A 10,844-nucleotide genomic window follows, 5' to 3' on the forward strand; every position below is an offset into this window, starting at 1 on the left:
ATATAAACTAGAGCTAAAGTCTTGAACTGACCACTAGACTGTCAAGACCATTATGTTTGCTGTAACACTTTGCATGGCTACCCGTAAGCAGAAAACGGACTGGCCGCAGACTCTGTGTGGAGCAGGGGTTGGTTTTGAAGATATTTTACATTTGTTTTTATTTTATGTGTATGAACGTTTTGCCCGCACATGTTTTCCTGAGGTCTTCAGAGTGTAGAAGACAATGGATCCCCTGGAACTATAGTTACAGTTGTGAGCTGCCATGTGAGTTCTGGGACCCAAACCCAGGTCCTCTGCAAGAGTCACAAGTGGTTTTAACTGTTTAACTGATGAGCCAGTTCACCAGCTCTGTGTTTTTGTTCTTTTTTTCTTGAAAAGTCTCACAGTGTAGCCCTGACTGGCCTGGAAGTTGTTATATAGATTGGGCTGGCCATGAACTCACAGAGATCTGCTGCATCTGACTCTAAGCATGCTGGGATTAAAGACATGTATCATCCCGCCATGTCCAGCCTGTTTTTTTGTAAGTCCGTTTCATCTGACTCACAAATAGAATAGAGCCAAGTATTTGTACAGTGCCTGAGTGCCTGAGTGGTAGAGGCAGGGTGATTAGAAGTTCAAGGTCGCTCTCAACAATATACTAAATTGGAAGGCCTGGCTGGGCTACATGAGACCCCGTATCAAAAGGACAAACAAAAGTCGGCTTGCCTCCCCACCAGTTCCAAGGCTTTTTGCTTTTCTAATCCTTCCGTTTTCATCCAGCTGCTTATACCAGGTGTGTGCGCAAAGCCTTTGGAAATCAGGAATGCCGTCTCTGTTCTGCCTTGAGTTGCAAGGCTGAAAGTTTGCTCCAAAGTCTTGCTGGCAGCTCTTCTGGGGCTACGAATCAACCAGCTCTCAAATGTTTGGCTCTGCCTAAGAAACCAAATCTCCATCCTCTCCCAAATTAACATGAACATTAGATTCTTAGGATAATTAAATCTCTGTAAGCATCATGAGCTAAAATCAATATAAATACCAGAACTGCCTGGCAACCAGAAGGGACAGTATTACTCACCCTTATATTTCTGTATGTCAGATGGGGGAAATCTTTCACTTTATATAGCTTATGTACACACAGGCAAAGATGCACGGGGCAAGCAGCTTCCATACATGGAAGATGAAAGGGATGTGAAAGACACAGTCCATGTCTGCAGCCAACTAGGCAGCCAGGTTCCTTTCCTCATGGGGGCCTGGCATGCAATGGCAGCAAACAGCAGCCTTCGTAGTGTGGGCAGTCTGTTGCCTACCTGAGTTGCCCTAGGGGACTTTGGAGGCAGTTTTCTGGTAGATATTCATATCTCTGATCACAATGCCATCCCTAAATTAGATTCTAGACAGGTGGTCAGTGTGTCTTTGGGAAGCTCCAGGGCACAGTGACTGGGCCAGGTCATCATGTCCATCTCTACCAACCCGTGGAATAAGGAACACATGTCTGAGACCTTTTGTAGAGCCAAGTTCAAGTTCCCTGGCCCTTAGAAGATCCGTATCTCCAAGAAGTGGGGCTTCACCAAGTTTGATGTAGATGAAATGAGGACTTGGGAGCTGAGATGCAATTCATCCCTAAAAACTATGGGGTGAAATATGTCCCCAGTCACGATCCCCTGGACAAGTGGTGGCCCTGCTCTTCAGAGGGCTTCCATTCTGTTTTGTCCTACATGCCACCAATAAATTTCACATCTAGTCTGCCTAAAGAAACAAAACAAAACAAAAAACAATACATGATTCTATAAGGAGGCAGGCATGGGCCATACATGGCCTGAAATCCCATCACTCCGAGTGCTGCAGCAGGAGGATTGCTGTAAGTTTGAGGTTGGCCCGAGACATATAATGAGATTTATTAGATTTATTAATTTTACTTAATGTGTGAGTGTTTTGTCTGCATGTATGTTTGTGTGTCATATGCTCGCTTAGTGTCTGCAGAGGTCAGAAGAGGGCATTGGATCCCCTGGACCTGAAATTACAGATGGTTGTGAACCATTATGTGGGTGCTAGAAATCGAACCCAGGTCCTCTACAAGGGCAATAAATGCTCTTAACCACTGAGCCAGCTCTCCAGCCCCAATGAGAGTCGTGTGTGTGTGTGTGTGTGTGTGTGTGTGTGTGTGTGTGTGTGTGTGTGTATGTATTATATATGCTATGAGGTGCAACTCTCTGTGGTAGAGCACTTGTCTGGAATGCATGAGATTCTGAAGAGAGAAAGGAATGAAGGAATAAAGGAAGGAGTAGGCTATGTGGGGGTCATTCCCGATATTGTGAACATTAAAAGTCTGGCCTGGCCGGGCAGTGGTGGCGCACTCCTTTAATCCCAGCACTCGGGAGGCAGAGGCAGGCAGATCTTTGTGAGTTCGAGGCTGGCTGGTTGACCAGTCTAGTCAAACTGTTGACTTCAGGTTCAGGGAAAGACCCTGTCTCAAAAAAGAAGGTGGAGAGCAATTGAAAAAGGGCATTTAACATTAACTTCTGGCCTACACACACACACACACACACACACACACACACACACACATAAACAAATGGATAAAGTAATAACGAGCTTGTCTATGTATAAGCAGTTGATAAAGAGTGTCACCATTGTGTTCCTTATTGGGAACCAGACATATTCTAGCTTAGCGGGTTCAGGACAGCTCTGAATAGGATTTTGTTTTGTTGGAATTTTTCTCATGTATTATTAGTCTGTGCATAGTGTGCACAATGCTTATGTGTGTACTACCTACCTCTCCCCTTCTTTAAAAATATGGGCTGGGTGGTGGTGATGCACGCCTTTAATCCCAGCACTCGGGAGGCAGAGGCAGGCAGATCTCTGTGAGTTCCAGGCCAGCCTGGTCTCCAAAGCGAGTTCCAGGAAAGGTGCAAAGCTACAGAGAAACCCTGTCTCGAAAAACCAAAAAAAAAAAAAAAGGGGGGGGGGGGGCGGGGCTGGAGAGATGACTTAGAGGTTGAGAGCACTGCTTGTTCTTCCAGAGGTCCTGAATTCAATTCCCAGCAACCACATGGTGGCTCACAACCATCTATAATGAGATCTGGTGCCCTCTTCTGGTCTGCGGGTGTACATGCACACAGAACACTGTATACAAAAAATAAATAAATCTTAAAAAAAAATATGAATGTTACACACTGGAATATGTTTCTGAGGTTGCAGACTCTTTTCAGTTGGGGTGATTAGATATCTGTTTGTTTGGCAGAACACTGGGGACATGTCACCTCTCTTAGCTCCCCATATCTACACACACACAGCATGACAGCAAATAGCCCTGTTCCTCCCATAAACAGGTGCCCTTAGGACTGAAACGGTTAAGTTCACCAAGTCCATCTAAAAACAAGATTGAATTTTGGAGGCAGCAAGATGGTTCATTGAGCAATGGTGCTTTCCACCAAACCTGACTGACTGGCAGCCTGAGGTTAATCCCTGCCACAGTAGAAAGAGAAATCCGACTCACCCACGCTGTCCTTTGACCTTCTCACACATGCTGTGGGCGCTTGTACACACACACACACACACACACACACACACACACACACACACACACACACACGCACGCACATGTACGCTCACACACACTCATGCACACACAATAAAACCCTCAAAGAACTGCATTCTCCCCCTCAGAAATGGACCTCAACAGCCAAGGGAGAATATAGGAAGGGATACTTGGGTTATTTTTTATAAGGTCGTTAATTATCGTCCCCTCTATCCTCTCCTTGGGACCCTCCAGCAGCTGAAGGAGAAGCTATGTGACCTCAAGTATCTGTGTCCAGGAGGCAAGAGAGCTAAACCAAGGGGAATGTGGACAATGTGGGCTTGGCGAGTGGAGAATGTCGGGAATGAGCCACAGTCCAGAGTTCAGATCTCCAGGCTTGGCTTGGGCCCTCCCTGCCACCCGTCATGAAAGATGAAGCCAGGAGACTCCCTGAGAGGGGCTCTTTGCTCTGGGGTTGTGATTCCTGCTTCTGAATCATATTGCTTTTCTGAGCCCACGTGTCTTATTATAGCTAGAAAGATTTCACCCTGTCTGGCACAGGCCACAGAGAAGTAAATATACTGTCAAAATACTCCCTATTCTTAGGTCCAATAGGAGCGCACAGACAGCTGTTTTCATTATCAGACCACTCGGGCACATGCTTAGCAAGGCATTTTGTTTGTATCTCTGTTTTTCTGGTACAGGGGGTGGGCAGAACCCATGGCCTTGCGTATGGTGGACGAGTATTCTCCCACAGAATTATAACCCTATATCTCCTTTACTTCTTACTTTTTGAGGCAATATCGCTTTAAGTTGTCCAGGCTGGCCCAGATTTAATGTAGTATATTGTGAACCTTTTCTCAAGTGGAAATCTTCTTTTCTATAATCACAGAGATTTCATGAAATAGATTGTCAAATTTCTGGGGTTTATTTGCCTAACTCTCTGTTGATGGACATTTTGGGAGTTTCCAACTTTTTTTTTTTTTTTTTCGAGACAGGGTTTCTCTGTGTAGTTTTGGTGCCTGTCCTGGATCTCACTCTGTAGATCAGGCTGGTCTTGAACTCACAGAGATCCGCCTGGCTCCTCCCGAGTGCTGGGATTAAAGGCGTGCGCCACCACCGCCCGTCAAGTTTCCAACTCTTAACATAGTATGCTTTTTAAAAAAAAATGTTAATAAGAATTTCTGGAAGGCCGGGCAGTGGTGGCACACGCCTTTAATCCCAGCACTCGGGAGGCAGAGGCAGGCGGATCTTTGTGAGTTCGAGGCCAGCCTGGGCTACCAAGTGAGTTCCAGGAAAGGCGCAAAGCTACACAGAGAAACCATATCTCGAAAAACCAAAAAAAAAAAAAAAAAAAAAAAAAAAAGAATTTCTGGAAGGATATGCAGGAAATTTATTAGTAGCCCTAGGCGAGAGGGATGAGGAGATAGGGACAGGGATGAGAAGGGACCAATCTTCCACTTTTTTTTTTTTTTTTTTTTGAGACAGGGTTTCTCTGTGTAACAGCTCTGCCTGTCCTGGAACTTGATTTGTAGTCCAGGTTGACCTCTAACTCGCAGAGATTCCCCCTGCCTCTGCCTCCTGAGTGCTGAGATCAAAGGTGTGTGCCACCACTGCCTGGCCAATCTACTACTCTTTACCTCTTTATATTTTTAAAATATTTAGTTGCATGCATTATTTATTCCAAGGTAAATGATACATTAAAAATTATATTTATTCATCAGTGTCTGCGCGCATGTCTTCCTGCATGTGTGGAGTGTGCAGGTACCACAGCATGGTTGTGACAGTTGAGACTATGACTATAACTTGTAGGATTCTGTCCTCTCCTCTCTTTCTACCATGTGGATCCTGGGAATTGGACTCAGGTCATCAGGCTTGATGGTCATGCCTTTCCTCACTGAGCCACCTCAGCAGCCATTTAAAAAATTTTTAGGGGTTGGGGATTTAGCTCAGTGGTAGAGCCCTTGCCTAGCAAGCGCAAGGCCCTGGGTTCAGTCCTCAGCTCCGGAAAAAAAATTTTAATACATCTTTTAATATTTGTAAAATTCTGCGTCAAGTTTGATTTAGCTCTTTTTCCATCAGGTCAGACTCCCCTTTCTTCCTTCCCTCCTTTCTTCCCCAGCTCCTTCCTTCACTAGCCACCACAACCACATCTGTCCTTTGCTGACCCCTGACTATGTGATCACGATCTCATCTGATAATCCTATAAGGCCGCCCCATCATGGGGGCTGGAGAGATGGCTTATCAGTTAAGAGCACTGGCTGCTCTTCCAGAGGACCCAGGTTCAATTTCCACACCCACATAGCAGTTCACAACTATCTGTAACTCCAGTTCAGGGGATCTGACAACCTCACACCAATGCACATGAAATAAAATTAAATAAAAATAAATAAATAAAGAAGGCCCCATCATTACCCAAAGTCCTACCTCTAAGGAACCCTAGGCTTTGCAAGATGTCTCATAGGACATGCCACATCTAAAATTCACACTCAGATCTGTCTGACCAGCCACAGCTCATACTTCCCACCATCTATTACCTTGATGGCTATAAGAACACATTAAGTATTAACTATACTGGAAAATTTCTCACAAATTTAGGTGCATGTATTATTTACCAACCAAATTCTAAAAGGCATTAAAATACCCTGCCCTAGTGGCGCACACCTCTAATCCCACCACTAGGAAGGCAGAGGCAGGCAAGTCTCTGTGAGTGCAAACCACCCTGGTCTAAACAGTGAGTTCCAGTCTAACCAGGGCTACATAGTGAAACCCTGTTTAAAAAAAAAGAAAGGAAGAAATGGGGGAGCACTGGAGAGACTGTGCAGCGGTCAGGAGCACTGGAGAGACTGTGCAGCAGTCAGGAGCACTGGAGAGACTGTCCTGTCAGGAGCACTGGAGAGACTGTCCAGTCAGGAGCACTGGAGAGACTGTCCTGTCAGGAGCACTGGAGAGACTGTCCAGTCAGGAGCACTGGAGAGACTGTCCGGTCAGGAGCACTGGCCGCTTTTACAGAGGACCTGGATTTGATCCCCACCCTACATGACGCTAACAACCGTCTGCAACTCCAGTTCTGGGGCTCTGATGCCCTCTTTTGGCCTCCTTGGGCACCAGGTCCACACACTCACATACATGAAACACTTGTAAACATAAAATTAAAATAGAATCTTTAGCTGGGTGGCAGGGCACACACCATTAATCGCAGTCTTAGGAGGCAGAGGCAGGGATTTGAGGCAGCCTGGTCTACAAAGAGAGTTCCAGACAGCCAGACAGCCAGGACTATTACACAGAGAAACTCTGTCTTGAAACACACACACACACACACACACACACACACACACACACACACACACACACACACACACACACACACATATATAGCCAGATATAGTGGTGCATGGCTTCAGTGGGACCATTTGGATTTAGCTAGAAGACATCACCAAGAGACCCAAAAGCCCTGTGTCTGGTTGAAGGGCAAAGCTCTTGGGCTCCCAGCAAAGCTGTGGGAATCACAGGGACCCCACAGGACAAGCCCCCTACATTACTAGTTGTTTCTATGGACACAAGAAGAAAGGACAAGACTACAATAAAAAAACAACCAGGCAGCCTGCAATTCGAGAGGAGGCTGGGGACAGCCAGGTGGAGTAACAGCTGATAGTCCGTCATATATCTCACAAAGCCCTGCTACCCCAAGATAGAAAAGGCATTTTATCAACAGTCATCAATTATGCCAACTTTTTTGTAGTGACAACCCAGGCAGGAATTTAGAAATCATCTTTAAATAAACCTGTCTTCCTTCATGTAGCTTATTCACACTGTCGGGGGGGGGGGGGGGAGGGGTGTGTGTGCTTTATAAGAATATCCTTGATAAACTCTGCTATTCTAAAGCATTGTCACAGGCACAGAGCAGGCAAGGGTCGAGCCACCCCTGGTCTGGCTGTCAGACCTCTCTGCACACATCCCCACCCAGCAGCCTGGGGAGAGAAGCTGCCTTTGATGAGCAGACCCCGGAAACAGCAGTGAGCAGGGTTCCAGGTCCACAGGCTCCGTCCAGGGTTGAGTGTTAGGGACACATGCTTGAGTTTAAACAGGCCAGGTGTGGTGGCCAGGCCTTTAATCCCAGCACTAGGGAGACAGAGGCAGGCGGATCTCTGTGAGTTCCAAAAGCCAGCTTGGTCTCCATCGTAAATTTTAGGCAGGCCTGGGCTACATAGTAAGACCCTATCTCAACAAAACAAAACAAAAAACAATTATGGTAATCCAGTTGGCACAAAAGAGATTTCTTCTGTCTTCCTTCCCCAAGTTTGCATTCACGGCATTCTTAATTTTTTTTTAATGATTATTATTTTAAACTTGAGGTGCATGGGTGTTTTGCCTGCATGCAGGTTTGTGCACCACGTGTGTGCAGTGCCCACAGAGGCCATCTGATTCCCTGGGACTTAAGTTAGACATTTTTGAGCCACCATGTGGATGCTAGTTATCCAACCCAGGTCCTCTGGAAGAGCAGCCAGTGCTCTTAACTACTGAGCCGTCTCTCCAGTCCTGCCTAATGTTCTAAAATTAACCACAAAAGTTTGGGGCTGGGCAACTGGCTCAGCAGTTAGCTGCTTGCTCCAGAAGAGTGAGGACCATAGGATCGCCGGGCGGTGGTGGTGCACACTTTTAATCCCAGCACTCGGGAGGCAGAGGCAGCAGATCTCTGAGTTTGAGGCCAGCTTGGGCTACATAATGAGTTCCAGGACAGCCAGGGCTACACAGAGAAACCTTGTCTTGAAAAACCAAAGCAATAGGATCTAAGTTCAAATCCACACCCATGTAAAAGCTGGGTGTGCAACAACATTCCTGTAGCCCCAGCCCCCACAGGCCAACTAGCCTAGCTCAACTGGGAAGCGCTGGGTTCAGGAAGAGATTCTACTAAAAAACAAACAAAAAGACAAGAAGGGGAAAAAAAAAAAAAACCAAGAAGGGGAGCTATGGAGGAGGACACCTGATGTGCTCCTCTGGCCTATGCATATATGTACATTAAAAACATGTGCGTGCGCTCTCTCTTTCCCACACTACCACACACACACACACACTTTAACCACATGCTAGCACAAACAGCCATTGGAATGAGCTAAGTGGGTGTTCTCTGCTAGTGCCCACCTGTCTCCACACAATAAATCTCAGCCTCCAGACTATGTACGGCTCCTGTCATTCCCATGACCCCGGACATCTGACTTTCAAGCCACAGGTTAACTCTGTGTGTGTGAGTGGGCAGGGTGGGGGATGTGGGGCGGGGGAGACCAGGGAGGGGAATGGGCAGGCGATAACGACACCATGGGACACCATGGTGCACGTGCGGAGGTCAGAGGGCAACTTTGGAGAGTCAGTTCTCTCCTTCCACCATGTAGGTTCCAGGGATTGAACTCACAATGTCAGGCTAGACAGAAAATACCTTCACCTGCTGTGCCGTCTCAGTGGCCCACAGACAAAGATTTTCCGAAATTTGAGCTGAGGGTGCATAATGGCTGAGAGACTTTCTTTGACAAATCATAATTATCCCATACATAATTTTTTTTAACATTTTACACTTAAAACAAATCCCCCAAGGAGAAAAAAAGCATGCCATATTCAACATTCCTTAATGAGAAAATTAAATAGTAAGAAATAAGACTGTTGGGTAACGTGAGTTTTGAAGACCACAAGCTATTGTACTTTCTAAGGTATTTTCATCTTCATGATTTTTTTGTCTTTTTAAGGGCCAGTATTTCTCTCATTAAAAATGTGTGTGTTGGAGGAAGTTCAAATGTCTGTCTTTTGGGGATTTATTTTGTCATCTTAGATGGTGTCTTTGGTTATTTTTTTGTTGTTTGTTTTTTTTTTTTTTTTTTTTTTTCAAGACAGGGTTTCTCTGTGTAGCTTGCACCTTTCCTGGAATTCACTCTTTAGCCCAGGCTGGCCTCGAACTCACAGAGATCTGCCCGCCTCTGCCTCTGCCTCCCGAGTGCTGGGATTAAAGACGTGTGCCACCACTGCCCGGCTCCTTAGATGGTGTCTTAGGGTTCCTTTTGTTGTGATGAAACACCGGGACCAAAGCAACTTGGAGAGGAAAGGGTTTATTTTGCTTAAACTTCCACGTCACAGTCCATCATTGGAGGAAGTCAGGACAGGAATCAAACAGGGCATGTGGTGGTAATCTAATTGTACTGAAATGTGATTTTGATTGTATGTTAATAAATAAAGTTGCCCGGGGGTCAGAGCTATTAGAGCCATAGCAAGAGTGTGGCGGTGGTGGCACACGCCTTTAATCCCATAGATCTCTGTGTGTTCAGGGATATAGCCAGCATTGGAGACATATGCCTTTAAGACCTAGGGGGCTGTACATTCAGACAGTGACGAGGCAGTCATGTGTTTGGGTTTACAACCAATGAGAAGGCAGAACAATAATACTATAAAAAAGGCGTACAGACAGGAAGTAGCTCTTTTTCAGGAAGCTGGGACACCACAGGCGGAAGGGTGAGATTTTAGCTCTGAGCTCTGACCTCTCGGCTTTCTCTTTTACATTGTTTCTGTGTTTCTTATTTAATAAGACGGTTAGTTACATCAATAAGGGCAGGAACCTGGAGGCAGGAGCCGATGCAGAGGCCATGGAGGGGTGCTGCTTACTGGCTTGCTCCTCATGGCTTGCTCAGCCTGCTTTCTTGGCAAACCCAAGACCCAGGGATGGCACCGCCCATAATGGACTGGACCCTTTCCCACCAGTCGCTAATTAAGAAAATGCCCCACAGGCTTGCCTACAGCCTGATCTTTATGGAGGCATTCTCTCAACTGAGGATCTCTCCACTCTGATGACTCTAGCTTGTATCATCAGCTAGTACAGACAGTCAGACAGACAGACAAATGGCCATTTCCTCCTCCTCTTCCTTTGTAAGCATGCAAGAACTCTATTCCTGACTATTCCCCCAATTCTCTCTCTCTCTCTCTCTCTCTCTCTCTCTCTCTCTCTCTCTCTCTCTCTCTCTCTCTCTCTCTGTTGCTTTTGCTTTCTTTCTTGACAAGGTCTCATGTAGCCCAGGCTAGCCTGGAACTCTCTAAGTTCTAAGGGATGACCTTGAACATTGGGTTTCTCTGCCTCTATTTCCCTGAGTGCTGGGATTACAGGTGTGCATCTCCAAGTTTGGTTTATGCAGTGCTGAGGCTCAGACCGAGGGCTTTGTGTATGTTAGCATTCATACCAACTGAGCCACATCAGTAGCCCCTTACGTGCATCATTCTTAATTCAAAAATTATGGGGTATACCCAGCAACTAAGGTTGCAATGCTGAATAGAAACAAAACAAAACAAAACAACTCGGTTGGTTATGAATGTT

General features: G+C 46.0%; 1 non-coding gene across 1 annotated transcript; it reads left to right on the forward strand.

Annotated features, from left to right (window-relative positions):
• The first annotated feature begins 1,187 nt into the window (after positions 1-1,187).
• Positions 1,188-1,318, forward strand: LOC121831889 (small nucleolar RNA SNORA70). The gene has a single exon (XR_006075486.1). It is a non-coding gene; the product is annotated as a small nucleolar RNA SNORA70 (small nucleolar RNA).
• Positions 1,319-10,844: the final 9,526 nt, after the last annotated feature.

This window comes from Peromyscus maniculatus, chromosome 8 (assembly GCF_049852395.1).
Source record: "Peromyscus maniculatus bairdii isolate BWxNUB_F1_BW_parent chromosome 8, HU_Pman_BW_mat_3.1, whole genome shotgun sequence".
Lineage (NCBI taxonomy): Eukaryota > Metazoa > Chordata > Mammalia > Rodentia > Cricetidae > Peromyscus > Peromyscus maniculatus.